Here is a 12,880-nt window from a genome sequence, read left to right on the forward strand (position 1 = left end):
TAAGAAAGGTGGTATGACTGTAGTTTCAAATGATAGGAATGAGCTAATTCCTACCCGTACCGTCACTGGGTGGCGAGTTTGCATTGATTACCGCAAACTTAACGATGCTACTCGCAAGGATCACTTCCCGCTTCCATTCATCGAACAGATGTTGGAACGTCTGTCGGGGAAGTTGTATTACTGTTTCTTGGACGGGTTCTCTGGATACTTCCAAATTCCTATTGCTCCTGAGGATCAGGAGAAGACTACCTTTACCTGCCCCTTCGGCACATTCGCCTACCGGCGGATGCCTTTTGGGCTGTGTAATGCACCAGCGACCTTCCAGAGATGCATGGTTGCAATTTTTCATGATATGATCGAGGATTCTATGGAGGTTTTCATGGATGACTTTTCGGTATTTGGGGACTCCTTCGATCATTGTTTGGTAAATTTGAAGAAAATGTTGAAAAGGTGCGAGGAGATGAATCCGGTCCTGAATTGGGAAAAATGCCACTTCATGGTGAAAGAGGGCATAGTTCTGGGACATAAGATTTCTCATGTTGGTATGGAGGTCGATCCAGCTAAAGTTGACATTATTTCCCGACTTCCGCCTCCCACCTCTGTGAGAGCGATACAGAGCTTTCTTGGTCATGCGGGGTTTTATAGGCGATTTATCAAGGATTTTTCAAAGATCGCTAGGCCCATGACCCGTTTGTTGGATAAAGACGCTCCGTTCATATTTGGAGATGATTGCTTGAGAGCCTTTGACCTTCTCAAGCAAAAGTTGATTGAGGCCCCTATTTTAGTTGCACCAGACTGGAGTCTGCCGTTTGAAATTATGTGCGACGCGAGTGATTACGCTATAGGGGCCGTTCTTGGACAAAAGAGAGAAAAGCACTTTCACCCGATCTATTATGCGAGCAAGACTCTTCACGACGCTCAGGAGCATTATACCACGACAGAAAAAGAGCTCTTGGCGGTCGTTTTCGCATTTGACAAATTTAGATCGTACTTGGTGCTTTCAAAAACCGTTGTGTATACTGATCACGCAGCCATCAGATATCTCTTCAGCAAACAGGACGCTAAACCACATCTGATCAAGTGGATCTTGTTGCTGCAGGAGTTCGATATTGAAATTCAAGATAAAAAGGGTGCGTTGAATGTAGCGGCTGACCATCTATCTCGGTTAGAGCATGGAGACATCATGGACGCGCATTGGGATTCCATAAATGACAACTTCCCACATGAGTCTTTGATGAGTGTTGAGATATGCGATGAATCACCATGGTTCGCCGACTTTGCGAACTACCTTGCTTGCGGGATTCTGATTAAAGGGTTGACTCACCAGCAAAAGAGGAAATTCTTTTCGGATGTCAAGCACTACATTTGGGATGACCCTTACTTGTTTCGGGTTGGTGCTGATCAGGTGATCAGGAGATGTGTTTCTGGGAAAGAGGCGACAGATATTCTGCGCCATTGTCACGAGGGACCTACCGGAGGCCACCATGGAGCCAACTTTACCGCCAAGAAGGTGTTGGATTCCGGGTTTTATTGGTCGACTATATTTCGTGATGCGCAGAGTTGGGTTAGAGCGTGCGATGCCTGCCAGAGGGCAGCAAACATATTTGCACGTGATGAAATGCCTCAGAACTAGATTCAAGTTTGTGAAGTCATTGATATCTGGGGGATAGACTTCATGGGATCATTTCCCCCCTCATGAGGTAATAAGTACATCCTGGTCGCAGTTGACTATGTATCCAAGTGGGCGGAGGCACAGGCCTTACCCACCAATGATGCCAAGGTGGTCGTGAGATTCTTAAAGAGCTTATTTACCCGGTTTGGCGCTCCGAAAGCGCTTATTAGTGACAGAGGGACGCATTTTTGCAATACTCAGCTCGAGAGAGCTTTGTCCCGTCATGGTGTGCATCACCGTTTATCCACGCCCTATCATCCACAGACAAGCGGGCAGGTGGAAGTCACGAACCGGGGGCTGAAGAGAATCCTTGAGCGGTCAGTAGGTCCAAACCGCAAGGATTGGTCAGATAAGCTTGATGAAGCGTTGTGGGCTTTCCGTACGGCTTACAAGACGCCTATTGGGACTACTCCCTTTAGGCTTGTTTACGGAAAAGCATGCCATTTACCGGTGGAGTTGGAGCATAAAGCGATGTGGGCTCTAAAAACCGCAAATCTGGACCTAAAAACCGGAGGTGAAGCCCGGTTTCTCCAGATTCATGAATTGGAAGAGTTACGACAACGCGCTTATGAAAGCTCCGTGTTGTACAAAGAGCGCACGAAGAGATTGCACGATAAACGCTTGAAGGACCACAAAGAATTCCAAGCGGGCGATCTTGTTCTTCTTTACAACTCGCGGTTGCGTTTATTTCTCGGGAAGCTACATTCACGTTGGACAGGACCATACACAGTTAAAGAGGTATTTCCGTATGGGACTGTTGCAATAAAGAACGCGGACGGCGTTATTTTCAAGGTAAATGGGCATCGCTTGAAGTTGTACGTTGCCGGACCGATAGAGTCGGCGGTGGAGGTCATCGAGCTCCAAACCCCGCACACATCATAAGTGTGGGGAGGAGAGAGTCTACGCTACTGACTCACGGATCAAAAATGTAGCAAGAGCGTCGAAAGCGCTTTAGGGGTGGTATCGTCTTTTTATGTGTTTTTCTAGTTTTAGCGTAATTTAGGAGTGTTTGGTAGTTTCCGTTAGTTTGTACAGTTTTTATATGTGCCGAGTGAAGGGTCTAGGTGGGAATATTGTTAAAACATGTTGCGGATGGTAAAAATGGTGAAAAACGGCAAAAACGGCTGCTGAAACTGCATTCTGCAGTAAACAGACACATCTGCAGCTGTTGCACGACCGTGCGTTTGCGGGCTGGCCGGAACGATGAGTCGCACCCCAGGTGCATCTCCGACAACAGCACGCAGGGTTTGAAAATTGTCGCTATCGCACGCCCGTGCGAGCTGTCGCACGACCGTGCGACACATCAAGGGGCAGTTTGGTCATTTGGCGATATAAATACCCCCATCTGCAGCCATTCCCCTCATTCGCGAACCCTAACTGCTGCTGACCGTTCCAGAGCGATTTCGCCTTAAATCGCACGGTTTCACACAACTCTTCGCACGGTACGTTCCTTCTTGTAGATTTTCCGTTTCTTCGCTTTCTAGGTTAGATTCATCCGATTCTTCAAGGATTCTCTAGGGTTCTCTTCATAAACAAATCGAAACCCTAGCCCTTGTAAGAATCTTGTATATCGTGAACATCCGGTGGATTTTCTGACCCCTGTCTGTGTAAAAATTTGTTGATTTTCGGAGAAATCTGACTGTTCAAAGATCAGGGGTCGGGTTCTGCAAAAACGCTGTCGCATGGTCGTTCCTTGGATGGAACGGTCGTGCCATTCCGGCTGTTCTTGATATTTGTTGTTGGTCTCGGTAATGCACGGTTGTGCCGTTGGTCGCACGCCGTGCAGATCTGACATATTTGGGCCATTTCTGCTTGTTCTCGGCGACGCACGACCGTGCGTCTCGTCGCACGTCCGTGCCACAGGCCCAGATCAGAAAGACAGAATCTTCATAATTAGGTGTTCTGCTGTTTTTGAGTGAAATTTTTCCTGTTCCCTCTGTTCTAATGATATTCCTCATGCAGATGAATCATCCCTTCTTGCAGTTTGACCCCAATGATGAGCGAGAGGCTCTTTGTATCCCAAGACGTGACGCCTTATGGAGAAGGCGAGGGCAATTTGGCGTCCCCCGGAGGTTGGATTGGGACGTTATGAGGGATCTAAATCAGTTTGAAAGACTTGAAAACATGATTAGTATCCCACTTGCGTGCTTAGTAGCTATCGACCGACCCATCTATCTTGAGCTAACAATAGAGTTTTTCTCCACATATGCCTACGAAAAACCAATTGCTCATAGAAGGCCAAAATTCCGCTACAAGGAGCGAATAACTTTTAGGTTGGGTGGACGTTGGCACACTTGGTCAGTAGGTCGATTGGGTAGGAGGCTTGGTATCTACACAACTGAAGACATGGATTCCGAGTTCTTCATGGAGCAGTTTACCTTTCCGACTGATGAAGCATGGGCTGCATTCTGGGCTGAAAATGCTATTGGTGACCCTTACGACCCGAGAATGTCTAAGGCTTCACGGTTGAAAGACCCTTTGGTTCGAGTGATGCATCATATATTCAGCCATACCATCTGCGGCCGCATGGACAGTTTAGGGAACTGTCCAACACCGGATTTGATATTTCTTTATGCGCTGGTTGATGGAGTACACATCAACTTAGCCGCAAGGATGGCTGAATATTTTGTGAAAAGCTCAGGGGGAACGCCCAACAGTCAGATTCATGGCGGTCAATATGTGACCGAAATTGCTTACAACCTAGGGTTGATGACTGATGAGGTGCTTGAGAGTCTCACTCATGTGACCGATGGTGTTTATGTTGATAATCGGTCATTGAAGGCAATGGGGTTGATTGTTGAGTTGGATCGGGGGGATAGATTGAGGGGTCTAAACAACGAGGTCTGGGACCCGTTACCTCCACCTGAGGAGGAAGATGAGGATGTATAAATGGGGGAGTAGCATGCAGTTCAGCAGCATGAGCAGCACCAACCACACACACCACCACATTCACCACAGCACCATGATTACCATCGGCATCAGGAGTGGCCAGAGTTTTAACAGCAGTTCCAACAGATGCGAGTTACGCAGGAGCAGCATGGGACTTATATCGACCAGATTAGGACTAGTCAGGACCAGATCAGGGCTAGTCAGGATCAGCTCAGGGCCACTCAGGATCAGCTTAGGGCCACTCAGGATCAGCTTAGGTATAACCAGGACAGTTTGTACCAGGGGGTGAGTGCTGGATATTCATACTTATTCGGGGAGATGCATCATGCATATCCCGACTACTTTCAGCACCCCCCCACAGTTCCCACCGTGGAACCCACCTACCTGGTTATGGTGATGCGGGCCCGTCCTTCACAAGAGATGATGATGGTGATGACGAGTAGGAGATGGTGGTGTTGTTCGTTGATGGTTATTATTATTTCAGTACTTTATATTTCGGGTGTTCATTTTGCGTAGTATTTCAAACACCCCCGGATTGTATTTTATTTTCGAACACTTTACTTTATGTCTTGTCTTTGTTGGGATTTCTAGTATTTCTATTTATGTACATTATGGTTTATTTATGTTTATTCTGTTTCTGCTCTGTTTTGGTGTACATATGACATACTTGCAGATTTTGGCTATCAAGTCTTTTGACCGGAGCACATGACAGACACAGCTTTGGAAGTCTCGTTTCATCAGATATCATCTTGAGGGGAGTACTATTATCCTTTTTCTCTATATTTCGGGTTTCGCATTGGGGACAATGCGAAGTTCAAGTGTGGGGAGGGGGTTAACTTTGTTAACTTTGTTTGTCCTCTAAAAAACAAAAAAAAAAACCCAGAAAAAATCATCCAAAAATATCCGTTTTCTGAATATATTTTAGTAAATAAACTGGTTGGTTGTGTTTTTAAAAGCTTCGGACTTGATAAAAACTCGACAAGCAAAATATTTTTGAAAAGGAAAACCGGAATGCGTGACAAACAAAGAAAGACTTGCATGATAGTTTTCACACTTTTACCCATTCCTTCTGTTACGTGAGCATATTTGAGCCTTGATATTGTTGTATATTTGTTCCTTTCGGATATAGGAGTGAGCCAGATGTCTTGTGTAATTTTGAACTTGTCACTAGTATGCTTGTTAAGACCATGAACTTGCGGAATTGTGTAGAAGTGATAGAGGCACTTAGATTACCCCTTTGTTGTTAGCCTTGTTCTTTGTGTTGTGTTTCCCGTAAACCCTACGTTACCCTTTAGGATTAACCATTTCGAGCTTTCCCGTTTATCTTTGTTTACCCAACATAATCGCCCACTTAGCCAAATGTAGCCTTTTTTATGTTTTAAACCTTTTGTGTTGAAACTCGGTCAAAATAATCGTTTAACTAGCGTTTGTTTTAGTTTATTGTATAATTAGTTTATTGATTTAAAAAACAAAAAATAAAACACCCTAAAATAGGGTGAAGTTGACAAAAATCGAGCAATTTTGAATGCTTAAATGTTAAAATTTCGTTGATAAGCTCGATTGCGCAATAGTCGCCTTTTTAAGGCATTTTTATGTATAGTTGTATTGTTTGTTGCTAGTTAAACGCTACTACCGAGTTTTAACCATTTCGCCACTTTAAATATCCATTTCCATACCCTTCGCCCAAGCCTAACGTTAAAACCCGTAAAGACCTCTTGATTTACACTTTTTCACATGTTAGTTGGTGGAGACGAGATCTTATGACAAGCTTATGATATTACACATTTCATTGACGAGGCATTGAGTGTTTGCACGTACACATTTTATGTATGGTTCATAAATAAAACCGAGTGTGTGTGAACATTGTGAGTTGTGTGAAGATTAACATGTTGAGTCAATAAAATGTGAAGTCACGGCTTTTTGGTTGTCGCTATATATTTGCATATGCTTGTTGGGTTTGAGTCTTTTGATGTTGTCTTTCGAAAAACCAGCTAACCGTTTATAGTTGTTTTCAATAAAATAGTGTGTAAATTATCGTTCTTGTTTGATTCTATCTTTTATTACATTTTAGTTTAGCTTGCTTGAGGACAAGCAAGGTTCAAGTGTGGGGAGATTTGATATTCGCTAATTTACACATATTTTAATCCCCCATTTTATGCGTTTTCGGCCGTAAAATCGTCATTCGGATACTTAATTATGTATACTTATGTTTACAGGCCTAAAACAGCATACCGGACAAGATGATAGTGAAAACGAGGACTTTCCGGACAAAACGACGAAGCTGCGAACATTCTGTTAGAAAACTGACCTGGGCAAGTGGAACGGTCGTGCGTTCTGAGGAACAACCGTGCATCTCCGACATATCAAGACCAGCCCGGTGATGAACGACCAGTGCAACACGGCGTGCAAGGCAATCCCGGTGACGCACGGACGTGCCATATATTGCACCCCGTGCGGATCCGATGTTCAGCCAAATCCCGGTGATGAACAACCAGTGCATCAGTCCGTGCAACAAGATCCCGGAAACGCACGGTCGTGCCATACGAAGAACGGTCGTGCAAGACCGAAGACCAGTCAACTTTGCTGATGTCATGAACAGTAACTCCAATAATTCAAAAAGTGAACGGTCGTGCGATCGGTGCACGACCGTGCGACATCGAAAATATATAAAAAACGAACAGAAACATTCTGTTCGTAACTCTGGAATTTTGGAGAGCAATTCAGGCGATTTTCAGGCTCCGGGGGCATTAGCTTTCGCCCGGATTCAAGCCACATTGTCCCGTTTAGCTCGTTTACCATCCGGATTCTCATTCTTATGCTTGTTTATGGTTTGAATTCTTAAGTCTTTCCATAATTTTGTTATGTTTCAAGCGTTAAGATTGATTATTATGTATTATTGTAGCCTTTGGGCAAAAACACAACAATCCCTTGCTTGATTATAGCCATTAGTATGTTAATCTTTGTTTGTAATGACATTTGGAAGTATTTTCTATGTTAATCTTTGATGATTAGTTTGCAACCTTGTTATTGATATTGATTTCTTGATTATAAGTAATTGTGTTGGATGATTGGTACTTGGTTAGTTGAGATAGTTGAAAAATGAAGCTTAATTAATCATGTATTAGTAAACTTTAAACTTGGTTAACTAGTTTAGCTTTGTTAAAATGTGGGCACCATGATACTAGAAATGGTTAGTGGTTTAATAAAATGTAATTATTGTTAATCAAGAAAGCTTGCCGTCACGTAAGGACCTTAACGGGTTAAATGGTGTCGTTATGAATTCTTAATATAAATTGTTAACTTAGTTAGTAGTTTCGGCCAAAATTGCTTGCTTGGTGGATTTATATTCTAGATTTGTAAAATGAACTCGGTTGTGATTTAATCTAGTTTATGCTTGTCTCGGTGGTTGCATTTTGTTTATCGGTGTCGCTTTCCTTGTTTAAGTGAGGTTAGAAAACTCCTAACGGATGACTAACTTATTTTTAGGAGATTTTCATAGACATTTATCAATTACACGTTAAAGAACAATTTTAGGTGGTTAAAGTGTGTTTATCGTTTTAGCCTTCCGAATGATTGTCATGTTAGGATTCCCGAAAGGGATACTAATTGTCTTAAAATGGAAAATTGACCGAATGCTTCTAGTGCCAAAACCGACTTAGTTGACATGCTTTGGTTGTGTATTAAGCAAGGCTATTTATCTATTTTAGTATTTGAATTCTACTATGTTTTATAAGTATTTGTTTATGCTTACTTTAGTTTATTAAAAATCAAACAACTTATGTTTTTACCGGTAGTTTAGTGAAAAAGGTCTAGTATTATTTCTCCGCCCATTTCCTTGGATCGATACTTGGTTCTTACCGATACTTTACTACATATATGACAGGGTACACTTGCCTCTTTCGTGTGTGTTTTGATGTAAAAGTAATAATCACTTTTATAAATTTAAAACCGAATCGTGTGTAATTTCATTGTAAAAATATGTGTAGTCGCGCACACGTCAGGACCCTATAAGGACCCTACACATCTAGATGTATAATATCTCTTAATTTAGTAGTTTTATGATCACTAAGAGGAAATGACTTTGTACGTTGTTTGGCCTTGTGACAAATATCAAAAGGACCATACTCTGGGGCATGTTTAACTTTCAATGTATCTTTTAACAAATCAAGAACATGATTAGAAGGATGTCCAAGTCTAGCAGGCCATAATTATAAATTTTCTAAACTATTAAAACACATTTGATTTACACTACAAGCACCACCATGAACATACAGACCATCAAGTTGTTTACCAGTCCTCAAGACTCTCTTTATTACTAGGTCCTAAATATAACACTGATTTTCATCAAAACTCACGTACAATTTATTATCCTTTACAAGTTTATATACAGACATGAGATTCACAGAATATTCAGCTACCATAAACACATCATGTAAAACAACTTTTTCTGTTAATTTCAAAGTGCCAATTTTAGTTACAAAAGCATTGGTTCCGTTAGGATGTTTAACTTGAATTTTAAACTCAGAGACATCTATAAAATCAGTTAAATCAGCTTCAAACATTACTATATTTTGATTAGCATCTAAACCTATTATCTGTCGTGACCCGTTAACAGACCCAGTATTGTTTACAAAACAGAACACATTTTTTACTAAACATATTAGCAAAATATGGAACAAACACATTACCAAATACATTGTAGCTTTGTGTATTGTCTCTAGTTTTATCATTAAACAAACTTAACAGTTATTAATAACTTGACCAGGGGTTAATGTAATAACGGGAACAGATGTAGAACAAGATTCATTGGAATTATTAATACAAACACTACAGGATGATGTTTTCTTATTACCATTTTTTGGTTTCGTCCAAGAAGGTTAACCAACTAACTCAAAACATTTGTGTATACTATGTCATGTTTTATCACAGTGGCTACATTTTAAATTTTGATTAGAGTTCTTATTACTCTTTGTTTTATTATCAGTACTTTGATTGAATTTAAAAACAAACCCACCACTACTTGTGTTTTATGAGATTCTTCCATAGACCGACAACAAGCAGTGGCGAAGCTTGAGATTTCTGACCAGGGGGTCGAAAACATATACACCCAAAAAATTCTATAAAACCGGGGGGTCGAAAACGTATATACCCAAAAAATTCTATACGAAAACTACATACTATTCACTACTAAGCGAAAAGTTCAGGGGGTCGGCCGCCCCCTCCTACCCCCACTATGATGCGCCACTGACAACAAGAGCCTCTTTAACACTAGTAAGAGTCTCTTTTGTTAACAAGTTAGTTCTTACAGATTGATACACATTGTCTAACTCCATCAAGAGTTGGACAATTTGATCAAGTTGATTCCACATAATATTCAATTTGTGATAATATTCAGACACAGTCATACCACTTTGAGTAAATGAATATATTTTTTGATGTAAGTAAAAAACAACTGAACCATCTATTTTATCATAAGTTTCTTTTAGATCTTTCAAATATTAGAAACAAATTTTGGAATATATTTTTCCCAAGTATAATTCTTTTGAAATAGAGTTTAAAATCCATGTTAATACAACATAGTTGTATCTATCTCACTGATTAGCAAAAACTTCATCTTCCACTGATTTAATACAAGAACAACCTAAAAACCCTATTTTGTTTTTAACCCTAAAGCAAAAACTTTATCTTCCACTGATTTAATACAAGAACAACCTAAAAACCCTATTTTGTTTTTAACCCTAAAAGTAAATAACATTATAGTTATCAGTACCTTTAGTTCAATACTAGTTATGGTAAAATTAGTAGAGTCACTTACATGTAAGTAAAGTGGATTACTAGAATCCAATTTACTGATCAAAGTAACAGCAAGGGGGATCATCCCCTCCTTCGCCATTAGACATTTTTACTCATACCAAATAACATAACCACAACAAATATAAATCAAGAACCAGACAATCACAACAAGCACACAAAAGCAAAGCTACGTCAGGGGCACTACGTCTGGTTCATCACTCCAAAGGTGCCAAACTAGGTCTTAACGCAGGAGCCTTACCTAGTTTCTAAACACAGATCAAGCACACACAAGATCTAAAAGAAACAATATACAAAAAAAACAATCAATATGCAACACATAAAATAGGGAATGACTCTCCCTGTACCCCAGTCAACAATCTTGTATCCCTAACCTGACTAGATATGCCTAATGCAAGAAATAAAAAATTGTGAGATATTAATCAAGGAACAATCTCACTCCTTTGCAAAACCTAGCTAGGGTTTCTCCGGTTCTTGTCCACAAATTACAACCTTCACTTAGGGTTGCAAATCAGAAATAAAGAACAATAGCTTCCAAACAACAATAGTTCTTGAGATCTCCTATTCAGCTCCAAACCCTACGTTAGGGTTTCACTACCGTACCAGCCACAACTTCAAAGATCCATCCAAAAAACTTATTGCGCATATTTTTATCCCAAGAAACCCTAACACCCCAGATTTATTGAGATCACCAAAAAACTACCACGAAACCCTAATTTCTAAAAAACAACGAAAGCAAGAACTAAAGCACCTTGTGCTTTGATACCATGTCAAATTTAGTATATCAGAGATGCTCACAAAGTTTTACTCCACACAAATATTCAGAATCAAAATACACACAAGAAACTGAAGAATCTACCACTCTCAAATTTGTAATTGTTAATCGAGGCTCAAGCAAATTGAAATAGAAAATTCTTTCACACATTTTACACACATACAAGACGTAAACTACATATTACAATTTAGCAGAGGGTTAGAACAAAATTGCAACTTTTATCACTTGATTAGATATGTTGGATAACCAGTTTTTCAATATTTAGCGAGAGATATAAATATGAGCTTTGAATCTGTACCTTGAATGAAATCTGCAAGTGAATATAGAATATAGATTAATACAGACATGCACACTAAACGACCCATAAAGTTGATATAGACATGCCCCCATAAAATTTTGGTAAAGCACTGCGATTGGGGATGACCAAATGGTACCGGGTACTGAAACTGAACTTGTACTGGATGTACCATACCGAATAATTTTCGGTACCGAATTTTTGTCTTTTTCAGGATTAGTACTTTCATTTGGTACGATATTGATATTTTTGGTTTGGTTTACCTTCAACTACTGTAGTACCATACCGAGCACTTTCGGTACTGGTACCCAGTTTTGGCGATTTTCAAGATGGGTACTTTCGATAACGATACCGAACTCATCCATAACCCCGATTGCCCTTCATGAAAAAAATCTTAGGTCGGCCACTACCTATAAGCCAACTGAAGCATTAGGTAATTGACCAACGCACGAACACGTTCATTATCTTCGATTTTATTTATTTATGTATGTTCGCTTATGTTCATTCATTTGCATTCTAAACCTTTAGAATATCAGGAACGAACATAAATGCACACGAACACAAAAAAAAATTGATGAATGAAAACGAACAAGACAATTCATTAAATTGAGTGTCCTTTCATTGGTTAAAGTTAAGCTAACAAACACAGAAAAAGTTTGTTCGTATTTGTTGGATTTGTTTACATGTCTAAGTAGAGTAAAGACAAACGAACCTGAAATTCGACGATTAAACCCAAAACATTCGGGACAATTGTTTTGGATATGACACTAGATATCACATTAGTTTAAAAAAAAATATTCACAAGTATGGAACATGTATGATATTAGGTGTAGCATACACGATTATCCAAAACAATGGGTAAATTTTGACAAACTTTCTTTTGACCATATAATTATAACAAACTAATAGATATACATGACATCCGGCAAAGTAATATAATTATTTAAATACCTAATAGTAATAATGAACAAGAGCAATCTGATGTTGAACCACGGGTGTGTGACTAGTATTACCAATAATCATAACAGAAAACACGAAGGAAAAGCACATAACAACACGTAATTCTAATGGATTGCAGAACAGGATACCATTGTCTTCTGAGGGGAATTTTTTGTATCTTCATCAACATGCAACTCTTTTCATCGTATTTTCCTTCCAACTTCTTGCTAATTATTTTGGTTTAATTATTATTAAAAAAAAAGGAAAAGCGCGTGACAACGTTGGTGAAATTCGGAGAAAGTGGGTGTTAGGATAAGGGGCGGCGTTATAATTTAAGAAAAGCCCCACCATTTATAAGACAACACGTGTAAGTAATCAAGTGGGGGACAAAAGAGAGGCCTGTTGGACTTTAGTCTGCTCCGACAAGTCCGCCCAAGGTTTAGCATCTCCACTTCAATACTTTTTTTATTTTTTCTAATGTACTTCATTTTAGTTTTTT

The 12,880-nt window shown here is 39.8% G+C and overlaps 1 pseudogene; it reads left to right on the top strand.

The window, feature by feature from the left end:
- Positions 1-4,561, top strand: part of LOC118488258 — a 58,921-nt pseudogene extending 54,360 nt beyond the window's left edge.
- Positions 4,562-12,880: the final 8,319 nt, after the last annotated feature.

Source organism: Helianthus annuus, chromosome 16 (assembly GCF_002127325.2).
Source record: "Helianthus annuus cultivar XRQ/B chromosome 16, HanXRQr2.0-SUNRISE, whole genome shotgun sequence".
Taxonomy (NCBI): domain Eukaryota; kingdom Viridiplantae; phylum Streptophyta; class Magnoliopsida; order Asterales; family Asteraceae; genus Helianthus; species Helianthus annuus.